The sequence below is a fragment of the Eutrema salsugineum genome, unplaced genomic scaffold, assembly GCF_000478725.1.
Source record: "Eutrema salsugineum unplaced genomic scaffold, Eutsalg1_0 scaffold_18, whole genome shotgun sequence".
Classification (NCBI taxonomy): domain Eukaryota; kingdom Viridiplantae; phylum Streptophyta; class Magnoliopsida; order Brassicales; family Brassicaceae; genus Eutrema; species Eutrema salsugineum.
In genome coordinates this window covers 3,646,317-3,668,833 of record NW_006256846.1, presented here as the reverse complement: position 1 = coordinate 3,668,833, position 22,517 = coordinate 3,646,317, and the positions used below count along the sequence as shown (strand labels likewise).

The following is a 22,517-nucleotide window of genomic DNA, read 5'->3' as shown; positions in this document are numbered from 1 at the left end:
CTACGTAGTTCACATCTTCTTCTTGAAATGCTTGATTAATGTGATCGATATCACTAGGTCCTTCCTCTTCTGCGCCATTGTTGGTTTCACAGGCATGGATTGGGCGATTGTTGCTCTTCAGAAGCTGGCTCACCATGTTCTTCAACTCGGTTATCTCCTTGTTGTCTGTTCCGGCTTGCTTCATCGATCGATCGTATTCAGGACAGTCATTTCTATTGGCTTGAGCCAAATTTTCGATGAGAGCTCTTCCTTTGGTTATCGTCTTTTGCCCAAAATCTCCATTGGTAGCTGTATCAAGTGAAAGTTTGTATTTTGGTTGCAAACCTCGGTAAAATGTGCTCAGCAGGCTTGATCCATGAAATCCATGATGAGGGCAATCACGTTCATACTCCTTAAAACGTTCCCAAGCTTCATAGAAAGATTCAGTTGGCCCTTGTTGAAAGGTTGAGATCTTCGTTCTCAAATTGTTCGACCTTGACTTAGTGTAGAAGTGGTATAGGAAAGCAGTTCTACATTCTTCCCAATTAGTAATCGATCCTGCAGGCAAAGACTTCAACCAACGGTGAGCTTTATCTGCTAATGAAAAGGGGAACAACTTACACTTTAAATAGTCAGGTGGAACTTGGTTTGTTCTCATCATGCTGCAAATTTCTTCAAAAAGCTCGATATGGTCCATTGGGTGCTCAGAAGGAACTCCATGGAACTGGTTTTGCTTCACCAATGAGATGATTTGAGGCTTGACTTCAAACTCATTCCGGTTTGGAAATGGTACTTGAATAGCAGATCAATTCTGAAAATTTTGAGTAGGTGCATCAAAATCAGCTATGCGATGGTTCCTGGCTTGTCTTCGGTGTTGATTTGCTGGCGGAATGGGGCGGTGAATGCGTTCATTCGGCTGCATTGCTGGGTGGTCACCATCGGCTGCATTGATGGGTGGATCAAGGTCTTCACGTCCTTCTCTCTCTCGGTTCTGGTGGTTTCTTGGAAGAACCTCATCCTCCTCTCCATCTTGTCGAGCATGATCACCTTCTGTGTGATCATTCTCTTCGTTTTCTCCATGTTCGGACCCGTCTTGGTCCATATTTAAATTTCGATTAATAGGATCTCCAGGCTGGTCGTCGTTGGCCATTCCTTGCGTTCGTAATAGTCCCCGGCAACGGCGCCAAAAACTTGGTGCGTGCTCGTGTCAACTACGTGAGGGAACAAGTTTTACCATTAACAAAACAAATAAAAGCCGCAAGTGCACAGCTAATCAGTTATAGTATTTAGGGATCGAATCCACATAGATTTGTGTGCCTGGTATTCTTCTACGGTTTTTAACTTTATGTCTACACTAAATTGGTTTTAAAGGTTGGTTGTTTTTCTTGCGAATTAAACTAAAACAAAAGAAAGCAAATAAATCTACCCTAAAAAGCAGGTAAGAAAATCGAATGGAATGCAATTAGAATAGGCAAATATCGAATGAAAGACTAATAAGGCAAGTAAGATATCGCATGAAAAGTAAATAAAGCAAGTAAATAATGAACTAAGGAAATTGAAATGCAGGTCTAAGAAAGCAAGTAAAAATCGATGGAATTGTAAACTATGGCTAACGCTGAGCTTTTGGGAACTCTAAGGGATCATAATCGGTTTTAACACTAAGGTAGATAGATTGAGATTGACAGATAACAATATATGGGTTCTAGAGCTAGAGTACGGCGGTATGACTACGTCACCGTCGTGATCATAACCAACTGTTTCTCGCAACCCTGACCAGTAGGTTTCCACTCTGGCCCTGGAAGGGAGAGAACGCAAGAGCTGCACACGACTCGTCAATACTCACGATCTCGCCGCAGGTAGGTTTCCACTCCTACCGAAAAATCGCCTGTTTCATTCTAGGGCTGATACTTAATGAAAACTTTCGCAACACTAACTATCTAGATCAGATACTAGGTGATCAATCAAGCATACATGCAATAAGAACAAGAATAAACAGAGAACAGGTCGAAATCCCTGATCTATAAACCTAGATGTCTTAATCGATTATGAGAGCCCCTTTTGGGAACCCTAAGCCCAACTCGGGATCTACTCAGACATGGCTGAGTTCGACATCATCATTGGTTTTAATAAAAGTAATGAAAAACAGTAAAGAAAAGTGATAAAGAAAGCTTTTCTATTGAAGAACTCGGACTTGAACAATCTTCTACAAAAATCTCATAAAAACGGCTAAAGGAAAAGGGTTTCTGTAAAGTATGAAGGGCTGTCTCTAAAAACGACCTAAATGACATGTATTTATAGTCTCCAATACTCCATGGTCTCTAGGGTTCCGAAATTGAGGCTGGGAATGACTTTGGGCTTCAGATAAGTGGGCTTTAAGTCGGAGCTTGAATGCCGCGGTCGGGAGTGTTGTGACCGCGGCAATTGGCTTGTTGGCCGCGGTCGGGAAGCTTCTAACCGCGGCAAATAGCTGGTTGGCCGCGGTCGCGTGAGTTGCTGGCCGACTCCGCGTGGCTCCGGGGCTAATGGAATATCTTGAGATCCAACCGTTGGAATGTCGCCAAACCAAGTGCATTTGAAAGCTGGTTGATTCTTCTATAAGTTGTCCAATTTTTAGGGTGATCAGACGGTGAGAAGGTCTTCGTCTCTCCATGAGAGTTCTGACGGTCTGCATTTATCCAAAAGAGTCTTTTTGTTCCATTTTGTGCCTCTTTATCCCAAATTACCTGAAAAGTCTTTTAAAATCCAGAAACATAGAAATCCTTTAAAAACTTTTGAAAATGGAGTAAAAACACCTGTAAAAGATATTAAAATGATCCATAAAAATGGTCAAAATCCGGTGTTATCAGCCGATGATCCGGGACATTTTGGTTTCCAATGTTTCATTTCAGGAATCAAGTTTACAGACTGCTTGTGCGATTCCGGAGCCAATGTCAACATCATGTCTAAGACATTTGCCAAAAAATTGGGCATAAAAACCTTAAGGAAACCGACGGTTAAGGTTATCTTTGGAGATTCATCTCAAAAAGATACCGAAGAGGCGATTCATGATCTACAAGTTCTAGTGGGAGATAAGATTGTTCCAGCAGATTTCCAAGTCCTGGAGATGGATAAAGACAAGGAGAGGCCACTCATTTTCGGGAGACCATTCCTAGCTACAGTAGGAGCAGTAATCGATCACGCAAACCGGCATGCTGTTTTCCTCAATGTGGACCGAAAAAGGTACTATCCTACTATCTTAGATGAATTTCCAAGTAAAGGAAACAGGCCAAAAGAGAAAGAAAAGGAGAAGCCGAAAGCTTTTGCAAAGATCAAGATCATCATTCCACCGGATGCAACAGAAACTAGTGAAGACCAAATCCAGGAGCTGATCGAAAACACAAAAAGGGTTTTAAACAATGTTAAAGTCCGGAAGAAGAGTAAAGGAAAGAAGACAGCTGCTAAAGGAGAAGAAGTAAAACCTCCAGCGAGCGGAAGTGATAAGGGCACATCAAGTGGAGTGCCATTTAAACCAGCCTGATTCTTCATGCCTACATCGAGCTAAACGACTTAAAACAAAAGCGCTTAATGGGAGGCAACCCATTTAGGTACTCTTTCTTTTTACAATTTATGTTTTCTTTTCCTTTTAAGTTTCAGATATTTTATCAACAAAAACACAAAAAAATCAGAAAATTAGAAAAACCAAGAAGAAAAGGGTAGGTTTTTAGCTGCTCGGCCCGGCAAAGACCAGAAAGTTGGACGAAGGCCGCTGGAGAAAGGGCCGCGGTCGCGACCAACCGACCCGCGGCCAAGGGAGCATTGACCGCATCACCGTGAATGTGACCGCGGCCGAGCCCTCAATCGCCGTGGTCGCGCGTCTCCTGACCGCAGCCGTTGGTCGTTGAGGTGACGATGCGGATTTCTCCCGCTTTTCGAAGTTTCCCGGTGATTTCTGGAGTATTCCCGGTAAATCCCGTTAAGATTTTCCGTAAGTTTTAAACCTTCCTTGCGTGCAAGACAAGAAAGGTAAGTTCCCATAAAGTTATGAATTCCCGAAAATTTTCCGTTTTTGCTACAAAAACGCTTTTTAAAGAAAGGAAATGCACTTTTTGGATCAAAACTCCTTTTTCTCTTCTCTTCCAAAAGACTTGGAGATTTAGGAGATAGAACACATTTCTCAATTCTTAAGCTTTTTAAGAGATTCTTGGCTCAAACCTCACTCTTTTTCAAAGCTGATTTCAATTATGTCATCAAATCTCTCTTTCCAGCAAGGTATGAAGCTCAAACTCGCCATTTTTAATTGATTTTCTTAAAAAGCCCAAATCTTGGTTTATTGATGGTGGAAATAGCTTAAGAACAATAGATTATCCTTTTAGGTTACCTAAAAATCGATTTTAACACCTAGCTTAAGAGGAATTGAGATTTTTGAAATTTGGATTCTACATGCTTTATAAAAATCGAATTTGGAACAGCAAAGTTGATGAATCTGATTAAGTCTTGTGTGATTAGTGATTAGTATTAGGTAACCTATAGGTTTGACATGGAATATTGCTCATTAAAACCGATTTTTAGAAGATTTCTATGTTGAGAACATCAAAAATCCGAATCTAGTCATGAACATCTCGATTTCTTTGATTTAATGTCAATTCTGCTTGCTCATGGTTTTAATTAATCTCTTTATACTAGTATTAGTATAACTGATCTTAATGTGTTAAAATCAGCATCCATATTCACAATTTTTCCAAGAATCATTTCGTTTTGCAGAAAAAATGGAACAAACCAGATCCCGAAGAAGCCGTCGCACTGGTGACAGCTCTGAGGACATTCCCGATGCTGCTACTCTAGGAGAGTACATGCTGAACCAAGCCAGAACAAGAAGAAGAAGCTATGTGATGAGATTGCTCCAGCACTCAAGAGAAACACGAGCAGCTCCCGAGCAACCACAAATTCGATACATTGGCAAGGAGATAAACCCAAGAGTGGACTATGCAAGACGTTTCAAGAAGCTGAACATCAAACCCACGCCTTGCATTGATTATCATACACTTGAGATGCTTGGAATCAGAGAAGATGTAATCTGGTACATCGATGCACTTAAGCTGAGACCCTACATGGAGCTGAACCTTCCGACTTATCCTGAGCTATTCCGCGAGTTCTTAGCAACTATTACACTCCACCACACGAAGAGGAGGAACCCTAGAGCATCAGATGGCATCTTGTCATTCTCTATCCACGGACAGCCTTACTCGCTCACCATTTCTGAACTTTTTGAGGCTCTTAAGCTTCCATACACCGATGGCATTTACCTTGAAGATGAACCCGATTTTAAGTTGTGGAAAGAGATGGGTCATGGAGTCTATGATAGCGGGAGATCCAAGTCAGCCCTTCTTACTCATCGAGCAGTGAGAGTTGTGCACAAACTCTTAGCACACACGATTTTCTCTAGAGCCAACATGGGATGTGTTTTGAAGACCGAGCTCATTACACTTCCGATGCCATTTATGGACAACCCACGACTTGTTTGCTTTGCCTGGATCATAGCACAGAACATGGTAAAGGTTAAGCATGATTTACATGATTGCGAGGACGCTACTCCAGCTTACGGGAGTGCTATTACAGCGATACTACAGGCTGTAGGATTTGATTTCTCATCTGATGATCCACTCCCCGATGTCTGGTATGACCTACTTTATCTCTCTCGCGATCACACTAACTCTCGTGCCGCTTTTGATCCAGACAGGATTGGTTACAAGTATTGCACTGCCACCGAGGAGCACCGAGTCAACTTGCCTTCACCATCAGTCCTGAGATTGTGTACCGGAGGACGTCCGCGATGGACTCCGGAACCCGATGATTTTATGCCATCTGTACCTCGTCTACCATTCACCATTGGCCAATACATAGTGGCCAAGGCAAAACGCGATGCAGCTGCGGCCCGAGCTCACTTTCAGCCATCTGTTTCAACCGGCCACACCTCATCATCTACATCATCGCACACACATTCTGATATGGAGCGCAGAGTTGAGAGACAGGGACGACGCTTTGAGCGCGTTGTCACCTTCCTACAAGAGCAGCACCAGTTCGCAGCAGACACATCGGAGGATGAGTGATTGATCAGCACTTCACTGCCATCACGGTTCTATCATCATTTTCTTTTCTTTTATCGTATTTTATTTCAATTTTATTCACCATTTTCTCACCAACTTTTTCACACTGGGGACAGTGTGATTTAAGTCTGGGGGAGGATGTCTATCCGTACTAATCATTTTCTTGCTTTTGCTTTTAAATTTCAAGCACTTTTTAAATTTTAATATGTAACCTATTCGACATTAAGTATTTTTCAGGAATGTTTGACACAAAACTATGATGATTTAGACCTGCACGCTTCTACACTATGCATGATAGCTCATTTGTGGTTAGCACTAGACTAGGCGGTAGCTAGAGTACTTGCACTACGAACTCCCACCAGAGGACTTCTATTCATGGCGATTCTTTCTGACAGGATATACTAGCTCATTTTATTTGACCTTAATATTGATATCTAATTTTATAATCATTGATTTTAGGCAGGCATCGACATACACATCTAGGACGTCTTCTACCCTCACTTTTACCACTCTTCGTCGTCCTAGATGACCAGTTTATCTTTATCTGGTACCATACCTTAAACCCAAAACCCTTGTTTTCAATCCTCATGCATTCTGTCTTTAGTTTATATCAGCAGATATGTGCAAAAACGTCGGAGAGAAGAGGAGCGACGCAGTTTTCAGTCACTCACAAAGGAGACTGAATGGAATTGGGAAGGAAGAGTATCAGAAACCTCATGAAGCTTTACAAGACAGATCTTAACTGGTAATTTCGTGCTCTCTATGACTCTATATCTGAAGGTGTTCCCTCTCTTCATTTCAAAAAAAAAAAAAACGAACGAATGAAAAGAGAGAGGGAAACAAAAAGCTTAATGAGTCCTAGATTGTCGAAATTCGTGGAGCAATAAGCAACCACTATTCATTTAAGGAGCTATGGTTTTCAAAGATTTCCAAAAATCTAAGTCTGGGGGAGTTAGGAGAGAACATGTGGAAGAAGACCAGGAATCTATGGCAAGAAGAAAGTGACTGAAAACTGTGGATACCAACAGCTTCACTCTCTCTTGATGTTTTGCATAATATCCTGCATCCTCTAGATCTTCAGGTAACCCGTAAACACTTTAAGCCTTACCCATAGAATAACCCTTTTTGATACCTAGCCTAGATTTCCTTGCCTAGACTTTCTTTGATGAGAACCACCGAGATTTTTAATGAATGTTAGAGCTGGTTGACTGGAAGCTAGATCTTAGTGCATAGATTTCCGCATGACGGATTAACGGACTAGTTATGCGTGTATTGCTAGTGAAAATTTTCTATGCTATTCCCGACTGATGCATACTGATTGATATTGGTCTAGAAGTTTGGTCTCTGAGATTTTGTTTAGTTCATGCGTTTTCAAACCTCTCGCCGAGATTTAGCCTTTGTTTTGATTGAGGACAAACAAAAGACTAAGTCTGAGGGAGTTGATAACACCGGATTTTGACCATTTTTATGGATCACTTTAATATCTTTTACAGGTGTTTTTACTCCATTTCCAAAGGTTTTCAAAGGATTTTTATGTTTTCGGATTTTAAAAGACTTTTCAGGTAAGTTGGGATAAAGAGGCACAAATTGGAACAAAAAGACTCTTTTAGATAAATGCAGACCGTCAGAACTCTCATGGAGAGACAAAGACCTTCTCACCGTCTCAAAATTGGACAACATATAGAAGAATCAACCAGCTTTCAAATGCACTTGGTTTGGAGACATTCCAACGGTTGGATCTCAAGATATTCCATTAACCCCGGAGCCACTCGAAGACAGCCATCAAGTCACGCGACCGCGGCCAACAGCCCATTTCTCGCGGTCAGAAGCCTCCCGACCGTGGCCAACCACCTATTTCCCGCGGTCATGTCACTCCCGACCGCGGCCGTCAATCTCCGAACTAAAGCCCATATTTCTGAAGCCTAAAGTCATTCTCAGCCTCAATTCCGGAACCCTAGAGACCATGGAGTATTGAAGACTATAAATACTTGTCATTTAGGTCGTTTTTTAGACACAACCCTTCATACTTTACAGAAACCCTTTTCCTTTAGCCGTTTTTATGCGATTTTTGTAGAAGATTGTTCAAGTCCGAGTTCTTCAATAGAGAAGCTTTCTTCATCTCTTTTCTTTACTGTTTTTGATTACTTTTATTAAAACCAATGATGATGTCGACCTCAGCCATGTCTGAGTAGATCCCGAGTTGGGCTTAGGGTTCCCGAAAGGGGCTCTCATAATCGATTAAGACATCTAGGTTTATAGATCTGAAATTTCATCTTTGTTCTCTGTTTATTCTTGTTCTTCTTGCATGTATGATTGATTGATCACCTAGTATCTGATCTAGATAGTTATTGTTGCGAAAGTTTTCATTAAGTATCAGCCCTAGAATGAAACAGGCGATTTTTCCGTAGGAATGGAAGTCTACCTGCGGCGAGATCGTGAATTGACGAGTCTTGTGCAGCTCTTGCATTCTCTCCCTTCCAGGGCCAGAGTGGAAACTACTGGTCAGGGTTGCGAGAAACAATTGGTTATGATCACGACAGTGACGTAGTCATACCGCCGTACTCTAGCTCTGGAACCTTATATATCGATATCCGTCAATCCCAATCTATCTACCCTAGTGTTAAAACCGATTATGATCCCTTAGAGTTCCCAAAAGCTCAGCGTTTTTAGCCATAGTTTACAAACCAATCGATTTTTACTTGTTTATTTAGATCTGCATTTCAATTGCCTTAGTTCGATATTTTACTTGCTTTACTTCCTTTCCATTCGATTTTTCTACTTGCTTTCTAGGATAGATTTATTTGCTTTCTTTTGTTTTAGTTTAATTCGAGATAAACAACCAACCTTTAAAACCAATCTAGTCTAGACATAAAGTTAGAAACCATAGAAGAATACCAGGCACACAAATCTCTGTGGATTCGATCCCTAAATACTACAACTGATTAGCTGTGCACTTGCGGCTTAAGAACAATAGATTATCCATTTAGGTTATCTAAAAATCGATTTTAATTGATTTTAGAACTTAGGATTTTCTTAAAAAACCCATATCTTGGTTTATTGATGGTGGAAATAGCTTAAGAACAATAGATTATCCTTTTAGGTTAACTAAAAATCGATTTTTACACCTAGCTTAAGAGGAATTGAGATTTTTGAAATTTGGATTCTACATGCTTTATAAAAATCGAATTTGGAACAGCAAAGTTGATGAATCTGATTAAGTCTTGTGTGATTAGTGATTAGTATTAGGTAACCTATAGGTTTGACATGGAATATTGCTCATTAAAACCGATTTTTAGAAGATTTCTATGTTGAGAACATCAAAAATCCGAATCTAGTCATGAACATCTCGATTTCTTTGATTTAATGTCAATTCTGCTTGCTCATGGTTTGAATTAATCTCTTTATACTAGTATTAGTATAACTGATCTTAATGTGTTAAAATCAGCATCCATATTCACAATTTTTCCAAGAATCATTTCGTTTTGCAGAAAAAATGGAACAAACCAGATCCCGAAGAAGCCGTCGCACTGGTGACAGCTCTGAGGACATTCCCGATGCTGCTACTCTAGGAGAGTACATGCTGAACCAAGCCAGAACAAGAAGAAGAAGCTATGTGATGAGATTGCTCCAGCACTCAAGAGAAACACGAGCAGCTCCCGAGCAACCACAAATTCGATACATTGGGAGGGAGACAAACCCGAGAGTGGACTATGCAAGGCGTTTCAAGAAGCTGAACATCAAACCCACGCCTTGCATTGATTATCATACACTCGAGATGCTTGGAATCAGAGAGGATGTGATCTGGTACATCGATGCACTTAAGCTGAGACCCTACATGGAGCTGAACCTTCCGACTTATCCTGAGCTAGTCCGTGAGCTTTTAGCAACTATTACACTCCACCACACGAAGAGGAGGAACCCCAGAGCATCAGATGGCATCTTGTCATTCTCTATCCGCGGACAGCCTTATTCACTCACCATTTCCGAGGTTTGTGAAGCTCTTAAGCTTCCATACACTGATGGCATTTACCTTGAAGATGAACCTGATCTTAACCTGTGGAGAGAGATGGGTCATGGAACCTATGATAGTGGGAAGTCAGCCCTTCTTAGCCACCTAGCAGTGAGAGTTGTGCACAAACTCTTAGCACACACGATCTTCTCCATAGCCAACATGGGAAGTGTTTTGAAGACTGAGCTCATCGCACTTCAGATTCCGTTTATGGATGATCCACGACTTGCCTGCTTCGCATGGATCATAGCGCAGACTATGGTAAAGGTGAAACATGATTTACATGGTTGCGAGGACGCTACTCCAGCTTTCGGGAGTGCTATTACAGCGATACTACATGCTGTAGGATTCGATTTCTCATCTGATGATCCACTTCCCGATGTCTGGTATGATCTACTTTATCTCTCTCGCGATCACACTATCTCTCATGCCGCTTTCGATCCAGACAGGTTTGGTTACAAGTATTGCACTGGCACCGAGGAGCACCAAGTCCGCTTACCTTCAGCGTTTATCCCGAGATTGTGCAACGGAGGACGCCCACGATGGACTCCGGTATCCGATGATTTTCTGCCATCTGTACCTCGTCTACCATTCACCATTGGCCAATACATAGTGGCCAAGGCGAAGCGTGATGCAGCTGCGGCCCGTGCTCATTTTCAGCCATCTATTTCGACTGGCCACACCTCATCATCCACATCATCACACACTCATTCCGATCTGGAGCGCAGAGTTGAGAGACAGGGACGACGCTTTGAGCGCGTTGTCACCTTCTTACAGGAGCAGCACCAGTTCGCAGACGACACTTCGGAGGATGAGTGATTGATCAGCACTTCACTACCATCACGGTTCTATCATCATTTTCTTTTCTTTTATCTTATTTTATTTTATTTTGCTTTGATTCACCATCTTCTCACCAACTTTTTCACACTGGGGACAGTGTGATTTAAGTCTGGGGGAGGATGTCTATCCGTACTAATCATTTCCCTGCTTTGCTTTTAAATTTCAAGTACTTTTTAAATTTTCATATGTAAACTATTCGACATTAAGTATTTTTCAGGAATGTTTGACGCAAAACTATGATGATTTAGACCTGCACACTTCTACACCATGCATGATAGCTCATTTGTGGTTAGCACTAGACTAGGCGGTAGCTAGAGTACTTGCACTACGAACTCCCACCAGAGGACTTCTATTCATGGCGATTCTTTCTGACAGGATATACTAGCTCATTTTATTTGGACTTAATATTGATATTTAATTTTCTCATCATTGATTTTAGGCAGGCATCGACATACACATCTAGGACGTCTTTTACCATCACTTTTACCACTATTTGTTGTCCTAGATGACCAGTTTATCTTTATCTGGTACCATACCCTAAACCCAAAACCCTTGTTTTCAATCCTCATGCATTCTCTCTTTAGTTTATATCAACAGATATGTGCAAAAACTTCAGAGAGAAGAGGAGCGACGCAGTTTTCAGTCACTCACAAAGGAGACTGAATGGAATTGGGAAGGAAGACTATCAGAAACATAATAAAGCTTTACAAGACAGATATTAACTGGTAAATTCGTGCTCTCTAAGACTCTATATCTAAAGATGTTCCCTTTCTAAAAAAAAAAAAAAAAAAAAAAACGTGAAAAGACAAAGGGAAACAAAAAGCCTAATGAGTCTTAGATTGTCGAAATTTGTGGAGCAATGAGCAACCACTATTCGTTTAAGGAGCTATGGTTTTGAAAGATTTCCAAAAATCTAAGTCTGGGGGAGTTAGGAGAGAACCTGAGGAAGAAGACCAGGAATCTATGGCAAGAAGAAAGTGACTGAAAACTGTGGATACCAACAGCTTCACTCTCTCTTGATGTTTTGCATAATATCCTGCATCCTCTAGATCTTCAGGTAACCCGTAAACACTTTAAACCTTACCCCTAGAATAACCCTTTTTTGATACCTAGCCTAGATTGCCTTGCCTAGACTTTCTTTGATGAGAACCACCGAGATTTTTAATGAATGTTAAGAGCTGGTTGACTGGAAGCTAGATCTTAGTGCATAGATTTCCGCATGACGGATTACCGGACTAGTTATGCGTGTATTGCTAGTGAAAATTTTCTATGCTATTCCCGATTGATGCATACTGATTGATATTGGTCTAAAAGTTTGGTCTCTGAGATTTTGTTTAGTTCATGCGTTTTGAAACCTCTCGCCGAGATTTAGCCTTTGTTTTGTTTGAGGACAAACAAAAGACTAAGTCTGAGGGAGTTGATAACACCAGATTTTGACCATTTTTATGGATCACTTTAATATCTTTTGCAGGTGTTTTTACTCCATTTCCAAAGGTTTTCAAAGGATTTCTATGTTTCTGGATTTTAAAAGACTTTTCAGGTAATTTGGGATAAAGAGGCACAAAATGGAACAAAAAGACTCTTTTGGATAAACGCAGACCGTCAGAACTCTCATGGAGAGACCAAGACCTTCTCACCGTCTGATCACCCTCAAAATGGACAACTTATAGAAGAATCAACCAGCTTTCAAATGCACTTGGTTTGGAGACATTCCAACGGTTGGATCTCAAGATATTTCATTAGCCCCGAAGCCATTCGAAGTCGGTCAGCAACTCACCCGACCGCGGCCAACAAGCTATTTGCCGCGGTCAGAAGCTTCCCGACCGCGGCCAACAAGCCAATTGCCGTGGTCATAACACTCCCGACCGCGGCAATCAATCTCCGAGTTAAAGCCCACTTATCTGAAGCCCAAAGTCATTCTCAGCCTCAATTCCGTAACCCTAGAGACCATGGAGTATTGGAGACTATAAATACATGTCATTTAGGTCGTTTTTAGGGAGAACCCTTCATTCTTTACAGAAACCCTTTTCTTTCAGCCGTTTTTATGAGATTTTTGTAGAAGATTGTTCAAGTCCGAGTTCTTCAATAGAGAAGCTTTCTTTATCTCTTTTCTTTACTGTTTTTCATTACTTTTATTAAAACCAATGATGATGTTGAACTCAGCCATGTCTGAGTAGATCCCGAGTTGGGCTTAGGGTTCCCGAAAGGGGCTCTCATAATCGATTAAGACATCTAGGTTTATAGATCTGGGATTTCGACCTGTTCTCTGTTTATTCTTGTTCTTATTGCATGTATGCTTGATTGATCACCTAGTATCTGATCTAGATAGTTAGTGTTGCGAAAGTTTTAATTAAGTATCAGCCTTAGAATGAAACAGGCGATTTTTCCGTAGGAGTGGAAACCTACCTGCGGCGAGATCGTGAGTATTGACGAGTCTTGTGCAGCTCTTGCGTTCTCTCCCTTCCAGGGCCAGAGTGGAAACCTACTAGTCAGGGTTGCGAGAAACAGTTGGTTATGATCACGACAGTGACGTAGTCATACCGCCGTACTCTAGCTCTAGAACCCATATATCGTTATCTGTAAATCCCAATCTATCTACCTTAGTGTTAAAACCGATTATGATCCCTTAGAGTTCCCAACAGCTCAGCGTTTTTAGCCATAGTTTACAATTCCATCGATTTTTACTTGCTTTCTTAGACCTGCATTTCAATTTTCTTAGTTCATTATTTACTTGCTTTATTTACCTTTCATGCGATATCTTACTTGCCTTATTAGTCTTTCATTCGATATTTGCCTATTCTAATTGCATTCCATTCGATTTTCTTACCTGCTTTTTAGGATAGATTTATTTGCTTTCTTTTGTTTTAGTTTAATTCGCAAGAAAAACAACCAACCTTTAAAACCAATTTAGTCTAGACATAAAGTTTAAAACCGTAGAAGAATACCAGGTACACAAATCTCTGTGGATTCGATCCCTAAATACTACAACTGATTAGCTGTGCACTTGCGGCTTTCATTTGTTTTGTTAAGGGTAAAACTTGTTCCCTCACGTAGTTGACACGAACACCATCACTGAGTAGATCCCGAGTTGGGCATAGGGTTCCCGAAAGGGGCTCTAATAATCGATTAAGACATCTAGGTTTTTAGATCTGGGTTTTTAACTATGTTCTCTGTTTATTCTCATCTTTAATGCATGTATGATTGATTGATCTCCTCATATCTGATCTAGATAGTTAGTGTTGCGAAATTTTTCATGAAGTATCCGACCTAGAATGAAACAGGCGATTTTTCCGTAGGAGTGAAAACTTACCTGTAGCGAACTCGTGAGTACTAACGAGTCCTGTGCAGCTCTTGCGTTTTCTCCCTTCCAGGGCCAGAGTGGAAACCTACTGGTCATGGTTGCGAGAAACAATTGGTTATGATCACGATGGTGACGTAGTCATACCCTGAACTCTAGTGATAACACCGGATTTTGACCATTTTTATGGATCACTTTAATATTTTTTACAGGTGTTTTTACTCCATTTCCAAAGGTTTTCAAAGGATTTCTATATTTTCGGATTTTAAAAGACTTTTCAGGTAATTTGGGATAAAGAGGCACAAATTGGAATAAAAAGACTCGTTTGGATAAACGCAGACCGTCATAACTCTCATGGAGAGACCAAGACCTTCTCACCGTCTGATCACTCTCAAAATTGGACAACATATAGAAAAATCAACCAGCTTTCAAATGCACTTGGTTTGGAGACATTCTAACGATTGGATCTCAAGATATTCCATTAGACCCGGAGCCACTCGAAGACAGCCAGCAAGTCACGCGACCGCAGCCAACAGCCCAATTCCCGCGGTCAGAAGCCTCCCGACCGCGGCCAACCACCTATTTTCCGCGGTCACATCGCTCCCGACCACGGCCGTCAAACTCCGAACTAAATCCCATATTTCTGAAGCCTAAAGTCATTCTCAGCCTCAATTCCGGAACCCTAGAGACCATGGAGTATTGAAGACTATAAATACGTATCATTTAGGTCGTTTTTTAGACACAACCCTTCATACTTTACAGAAACCCTTTTCTTTTAGCCGTTTTTATGCGATTTTTGTAGAAGATTGTTCAAGTCCGAGTTCTTCAATAGAGAAGCTTTCTTCATCTCTTTTCTTTACTGTTTTTGATTACTTTTATTTAAACCAATGATGATGTCGACCTCAGCCATGTCTGAGTAGATCCCGAGTTGGGCTTAGGGTTCCCGAAAGGGGCTCTCATAATCGATTAAGACATCTAGGTTTATAGATCTGGGATTTCAACTTTGTTCTCTGTTTATTCTTGTTCTTATTGCATGTATGCTTGATTGATCACCTAGTATCTGATCTAGATAGTTAGTGTTGCGAAAGTTTTCATTAAGTATCAGCCCTAGAATGAAACATGCGATTTTTCCGTAGGAGTGGAAACCTACCTGCGGCGAGATCGTGAGTATTGACGAGTCTTGTGCAGCTCTTGCGTTCTCTCCCATCCAGGGCCAGAGTGGAAACTACTGGTCAGGGTTGCGAGAAACAGTTGGTTATGATCACGACAGGGACGTAGTCATACCGCCATACTTTAGCTCTGGAACCTTATATATCGATATCCGTCAATCCCAATCTATCTACCCTAGTGTTAAAACCGATTATGATCCCTTAGAGTTCCCAAAAGCTCAGCGTTTTTAGCCATAGTTTACAAACCAATCGATTTTTACTTGTTTATTTAGATCTGCATTTCAATTGCCTTAGTTCGATATTTTACTTGCTTTACTTGCTTTCCATTCGATTTTTCTACTTGCTTTCTAGGATAGATTTATTTGCTTTCTTTTGTTTTAGTTTAATTCGTGATAAACAACCAACCTTTAAAACCAATATAGTCTAGAGATAAAGTTTGAAACCGTAGAAGAATACCAGGCACATAAATCTCTGTGGATTCGATCCCTAAATACTACAACTGATTAGCTGTGCACTTGCGGCTTTCATTTGTTTTTGTAAGGGTAAAACTTGTTCCCTCACGCAGTTGACACGACATCAAGTTTTTGGCGCCGTTGCCAGGGATTTGTTTCGCTGCCTTTTGCTAATTTTCTTGTTTTAACTTCTGTTCTAGACACCTGATCTCTAGTTCTTTCTTAAAGTTTTGCTGAATTATCTTTCCCTTCTATTGTTTTTCTCTGAATTGCATGAATACCAGGCGCAGACCTCTAGAAAACATTCCAATTCTAGACGAGATAGACAGACACAAAAGAGAACTTCGATGACTTAGACGAACGCAAGGGATGGCCAATGACGACCAGCCTAGAGATCCTACTAACTGAGCTTTAAATATGGACCAAGACGGGTCCGAACATGGAGAAAATGAAGAGAATGATCACAGAGGAGGTGATCATGCTCGACAAGATGGAGAGGAGGATGAAGTTCCTCCAAGAAACCACCAGAACCGGCCAAAAGAGAAAGAAAAGGAGAAGCCGAAAGCTTTTGCAAAAATTAAGATGATCATTCCACCGGATGCAACAGAAACTAGTGAAGACCAAATCCAGGAGCTGATCGAAAACACAAAAAGGGTTTTAAACAATGTTAAAGTCCGAAAGAAGAGTAAAGGAAAGAAGACAGCTGCTCAAGGACAAGAAGTAAAACCTCCAGCGACCGAAAGTGATAAGGGCACATCAAGTGGAGTGCCATTCAAACCAGCCTGATTCTTCATGCCTACATCGAGCTAAACGACTTAAAACAAAAGCGCTTAATGGGAGGCAACCCATTTAGGTACTCTTTCTTTTAGTTTTCTTTTCCTTTTTACAATTTATGTTTTCTTTTCCTTTTAAGTTTCAGATATTTTATAAAACAAAAACACAAAAAAATCAGAAAATTAGAAAAACCAAGAAGAAAAGGGTAGGTTTTTAGCTGCTCGGCCCGGCAAAGACCAGAAAGTTGGACGAAGGCCGCAGGAGAAAGGGCCGCGGTCGTGACCAACCGACCCGCGGCCAAGGGAGCATTGACCGCAGCACCGTGAATGTGACCGCGGCCGAGCCCTCAATCGCCGCAGTCGCGCGTCTCCTGACCGCGGCCGTTGGTCGTTGAGGTGACGATGCGGATTTCTGCCGCTTTTCGAAGTTTCCCGGTGATTTCTGGAGTATTCCCGTTAAATCCCGTTAAGATTTTCCGTAAGTGTTAAACCTTCCTTGTGTGCAAGACAAGAAAGGTAAGTTCCCGTAAAGTTATGAATTCCCGAAAATTTTCCGTTTTTGCTACAAAAACGCTTTTTAAAGAAAGGAAATGCACTTTTTGGATCAAAACTCCTTTTTCTCTTCTCTTCCAAAAGACTTGGAGATTTAGGAGATAGAACACCTTTCTCAGTTCTTAAGCTTTTTAAGAGATTCTTGGCTCAAACCTCACTCTTTTTCAAAGCTGATTTCAATTCTGTCATCAAACTCTCTTTCCAGCAAGGTATGAAGCTCAAACTCGCCATTTTTAATTGATTTTAGAACTTAGGATTTTCTTAAAAAGCCCAAATCTTGGTTTATTGATGGTGGAAATAGCTTAAGAACAATAGATTATCCTTTTAGGTTATCTAAAAATCGATTTTAACACCTAGCTTGAGAGGAATTGAGATTTTTGAAATTTGGATTCTACATGCTTTATAAAAATCGAATTTGGAACAGCAAAGTTGATGAATCTGATTAAGTCTTGTGTGATTAGTGATTAGTATTAGGTAACCTATAGGTTTGACATGGAATATTGCTCATTAAAACCGATTTTTAGAAGATTTCTATGTTGAGAACATCAAAAATCCGAATCTAGTCATGAACATCTCGATTTCTTTGATTTAATGTCAATTCTGCTTGCTCATGGTTTTAATTAATCTCTTTATACTAGTATTAGTATAACTGATCTTAATGTGTTAAAATCAGCATCCATATTCACAATTTTTCCAAGAATCATTTCGTTTTGCAGAAAAAATGGAACAAACCAGATCCCGAAGAAGCCGTCGCACTGGTGACAGCTCTGAGGACATTCCCGATGATGCTACTCTAGGAGAGTACATGCTGAACCAAGCCAGACCGAGAAGAAGAAACTATGTGATGAGATTGCTCCAGCACTTAAGAGAAACACGAGCAGCTCCTGAGCCACCACAGATTCGATACATTGGCAAGGAGATAAACCCAAGAGTGGACTATGCCAGACGTTTCAAGAAGCTGAACATCAAACCCACGCCTTGCATTAATTATCATACACTTGAGATGCTTGGAATCAGAGAAGATGTAATCTGGTACATCGATGCACTTAAGCTGAGACCCTACATGGAGCTGAACCTTCCGACTTATCCTGAGCTATTCCGCGAGTTCTTAGCAACTATTACACTCCACCACACGAAGAGGAGGAACCCTAGAGCATCAGATGGCATCTTGTCATTCTCTATCCGCGGACAGCCTTACTCGCTCACCATTTCTGAACTTTTTGAGGCTCTTAAGCTTCCATACACCGATGGCATTTACCTTGAAGATGAACCCGATTTTAACTTGTGGAGAGAGATGGGTCATGGAGTCTATGATAGCGGGAGATCCAAGTTAGCCTTTCTTACTCATCCAGCAGTGAGAGTTGTGCACAAACTCTTAGCACACACGATTTTCTCTAGAGCCAACATGGATGTGTTTTGAAGACCGCGCTCATTACACTTCAGATGCCATTTATGGACAACCCACGACTTGCTTGCTTTGCCTGGATCATAGCACAGAACATGGTAAAGGTGAAGCATGATTTACATGGTTGCGAGGACGCTACTCCAGCTTACGGGAGTGCTATTACAGCGATACTACATGCTGTAGGATTCGATTTCTCATCTGATGATCCACTCCCCGATGTCTGGTATGACCTACTTTATCTCTCTCGCGATCACACTATCTCTCGTGCCGCTTTTGATCCAGACAGGTTTGGTTACAAGTATTGCACTGGCACTGAGGAGCACCGAGTCAACTTGCCTTCACCATCAGTCCCGAGATTGTGTACCGGAGGACGTCCGCGATGGACTCCGGAACCCGATGATTTTCTACCATCTGTACCTCGTCTACCATTCACCATTGGCCAATACATAGTGGCCAAGGCAAAACGCGATGCAGCTGCGGCCCGTGCTCACTTTCAGCCATCTGTTTCAACCGGCCACACCTCATCATCTACATCATCGCACACACATTCTGATATGGAGCGCAGAGTTGAGAGACAGGGACGGCGCTTTGAGCGCGTTGTCACCTTCCTACAAGAGCAGCACCAGTTCGCAGCAGACACATCGGAGGATGAGTGATTGATCAGCACTTCACTGCCATCACGGTTCTATCATCATTTTCTTTTCTTTTATCTTATTTTATTTCAATTTTATTCACCATTTTCTCACCAACTTTTTCACACTGGGGACAATGTGATTTAAGTCTGGGGGAGGATGTCTATCCGTACTAATCATTTTCTTGCTTTTGCTTTTAAATTTCAAGCACTTTTTAAATTTTAATATGTAACCTATTCGACATTAAGTATTTTTCAGGAATGTTTGACACAAAACTATGATGATTTAGACCTGCACGCTTCTACACTATGCATGATCGCTCATTTGTGGTTAGCACTAGACTAGGCGGTAGCTAGAGTACTTGCACTACGAACTCCCACCAGAGGACTTCTATTCATGGAGATTCTTTCTGACAGGATATACTAGCTCATTTTATTTGACATTAATATTGATATCTAATTTTCTAATCATTGATTTTAGGCAGGCATCTAGATGACCAGTTTATCTTTATCTGGTACCATACCCTAAACCCAAAACCCTTGTTTTCAATCCTCATGCATTCTGTCTTTAGTTTATATCAGCAGATATGTGCAAAAACGTCGGAGAGAAGAGGAGCGACGCAGTTTTCAGTCACTCACAAAGGAGACTGAATGGAATTGGGAAGGAAGAGTATCAGAAACCCCATGAAGCTTTACAAGACAGATCTTAACTGGTAATTTCGTGCTCTCTATGACTCTATATCTGAAGGTGTTCCCTCTCTTCATTTCAAAAAAAAAAAAAAACGAACGAATGAAAAGAGAGAGGGAAATAAAAAGCTTAATCAGTCCTAGATTGTCGAAATTCGTGGAGCAATAAGCAACCACTATTCGTTTAAGGAGCTATGGTTTTGAAAGATTTCCAAAAATCTAAGTCTGGGGGAGTTAGGAGAGAACCTGAGGAAGAAGACCAGGAATCTATGGCAAGAAGAAAGTGACTGAAAACTGTGGATACCAACAGCTTCACTCTCTCTTGATGTTTTGCATAATATCCTGCATCCTCTAGATCTTCAGGTAACCCGTAAACACTTTAAACCTTACCCCTAGAATAACCCTTTTTTGATACCTAGCCTAGATTGCCTTGCCTAGACTTTCTTTGATGAGAACCACCGAGATTTTTAATGAATGTTAAGAGCTGGTTGACTGGAAGCTAGATCTTAGTGCATAGATTTCCGCATGACGGATTACCGGACTAGTTATGCGTGTATTGCTAGTGAAAATTTTCTATGCTATTCCCGATTGATGCATACTGATTGATATTGGTCTAAAAGTTTGGTCTCTGAGATTTTGTTTAGTTCATGCGTTTTGAAACCTCTCGCCGAGATTTAGCCTTTGTTTTGTTTGAGGACAAACAAAAGACTAAGTCTGAGGGAGTTGATAACACCAGATTTTGACCATTTTTATGGATCACTTTAATATCTTTTGCAGGTGTTTTTACTCCATTTCCAAAGGTTTTCAAAGGATTTCTATGTTTTCGGATTTTAAAAGACTTTTCAGGTAAGTTGGGATAAAGAGGCACAAATTGGAACAAAAAGACTCTTTTAGATAAATGCAGACCGTCAGAACTCTCATGGAGAGACGAAGACCTTCTCACCGTCTGATCACCCTAAAAATTGGACAAATTATAGAAGAATCAACCAGATTTCAAATGCACTTGGTTTGGAGACATTCCACCGGTTGGATCTCAAGATATTCCATTAGCACCGGAGCCACTCGAAGACAGCCAGCAAGTCACGCGACCGTGGTCAACAGCCCATTTCCCGCAGTCAGAAGCCTCCCGACAGCGGACAACCACGTATTTCCCACGGTCACGTCACTCCCGACCGCGGCCGTCAAACTCTGAACTAAAGCCCATATTTCTGAAGCCCAATGTCATTCTCAGCCTCAATTCCGGAACCCTAGAGACCATGGAGTATTGAAGACTATAAATACTTGTCATTTAGGTCGTTTTTTATACACAACCCTTCATACTTTACAGAAACCCTTTTCCTTTAGCCGTTTTTATGCGATTTTTGTAGAAGATTGTTCAAGTCCGAGTTCTTCAATAGAGAAGCTTTCTTCATCTCTTTTCTCTACTGTTTTTTACTTTTATTAAAACCAATGATGATGTCGACCTCAGCCATGTCTGAGTAGATCCCGAGTTGGGCTTAGGGTTCCCGAAAGGGGCTCTCATAATCGATTAAGACATCTAGGTTTATAGATCTGAAATTTTAACTTTATTCTCTGTTTATTCTTGTTCTTATTGCATGTATCATTGATTGATCACCTAGTATCTGATCTAGATAGTTATTGTTGCGAAAGTTTTCATTAAGTATCAGCCCTAGAATGAAACAGGCGATTTTTCCGTAGGAATGGAAGTCTACCTGCGGCGAGATCGTGAGTATTGACGAGGCTTGTGCAGCTCTTGCGTTCTCTCCCTTCCAGGGCCAGAGTGGAAACTACTGGTCAGGGTTGCGAGAAACAGTTGGTTATGATCACGACAGTGACGTAGTCATACCGCCGTACTCTAGCTCTGGAATCTTATATATCGATATCCGTCAATCCCAATCTATCTACCCTAGTGTTAAAACCGATTATGATCCCTTAGAGTTCCCAAAAGCTCAGCGTTTTTAGCCATAGTTTACAAACCAATCAATTTTTACTTGTTTATTTAGATCTGCATTTCAATTGCCTTAGTTCGATATTTTACTTGCTTTACTTGCTTTCCATTCGATTTTTCTACTTGCTTTCTAGGATAGATTTATTTGCTTTCTTTTGTTTTAGTTTAATTCGTGATAAACAACCAACCTTTAAAACCAATATAGTCTAGAGATAAAGTTAGAAACCGTAGAAGAATACCAGGCACACAAATCTCTGTGGATTCGATCCCTAAATACTACAACTGATTAGCTGTGCACTTGCGGCTTTCATTTTTTTTTGTTAAGGGTAAAACTTGTTCCCTCACGCAGTTGACACGACATCATCTAGCTCTAGAACCCTAATATTTCGATATCCGTCAATCCCAATCTAAAATCCCTAGTATTGAAACCGATTATGATCCCTGTAGAGTTCCCAAAATCCCTGCATTTTTAATCACTGTTTACAACCCAATCAATATTTACTTGCTTTCTTAGATCTGCATTTTATTTGCTTTAGTTCGAATTTCTACTTGTTTCACCTTGCTTCCATTCAATTTTCTACTTGCTTTCTAGGATAGATTCATTTGATTTCTTTAGTTTTAGTTTAATCTGTGACAAACAACAACCCCTTAAAAATTATTAAGACTAGACATAAACTTAGAAATCGTAGAA

At 40.8% G+C, this 22,517-nt stretch overlaps 1 non-coding gene across 1 annotated transcript; it reads left to right on the top strand.

Moving 5' to 3' along the window:
- Positions 1 to 359: 359 nt before the first annotated feature.
- LOC112087434 lies at positions 360 to 466 on the top strand. The gene has a single exon (XR_002900114.1). It is a non-coding gene; the product is annotated as a small nucleolar RNA R71 (small nucleolar RNA).
- The last annotated feature ends 22,051 nt before the right edge of the window (positions 467 to 22,517 follow it).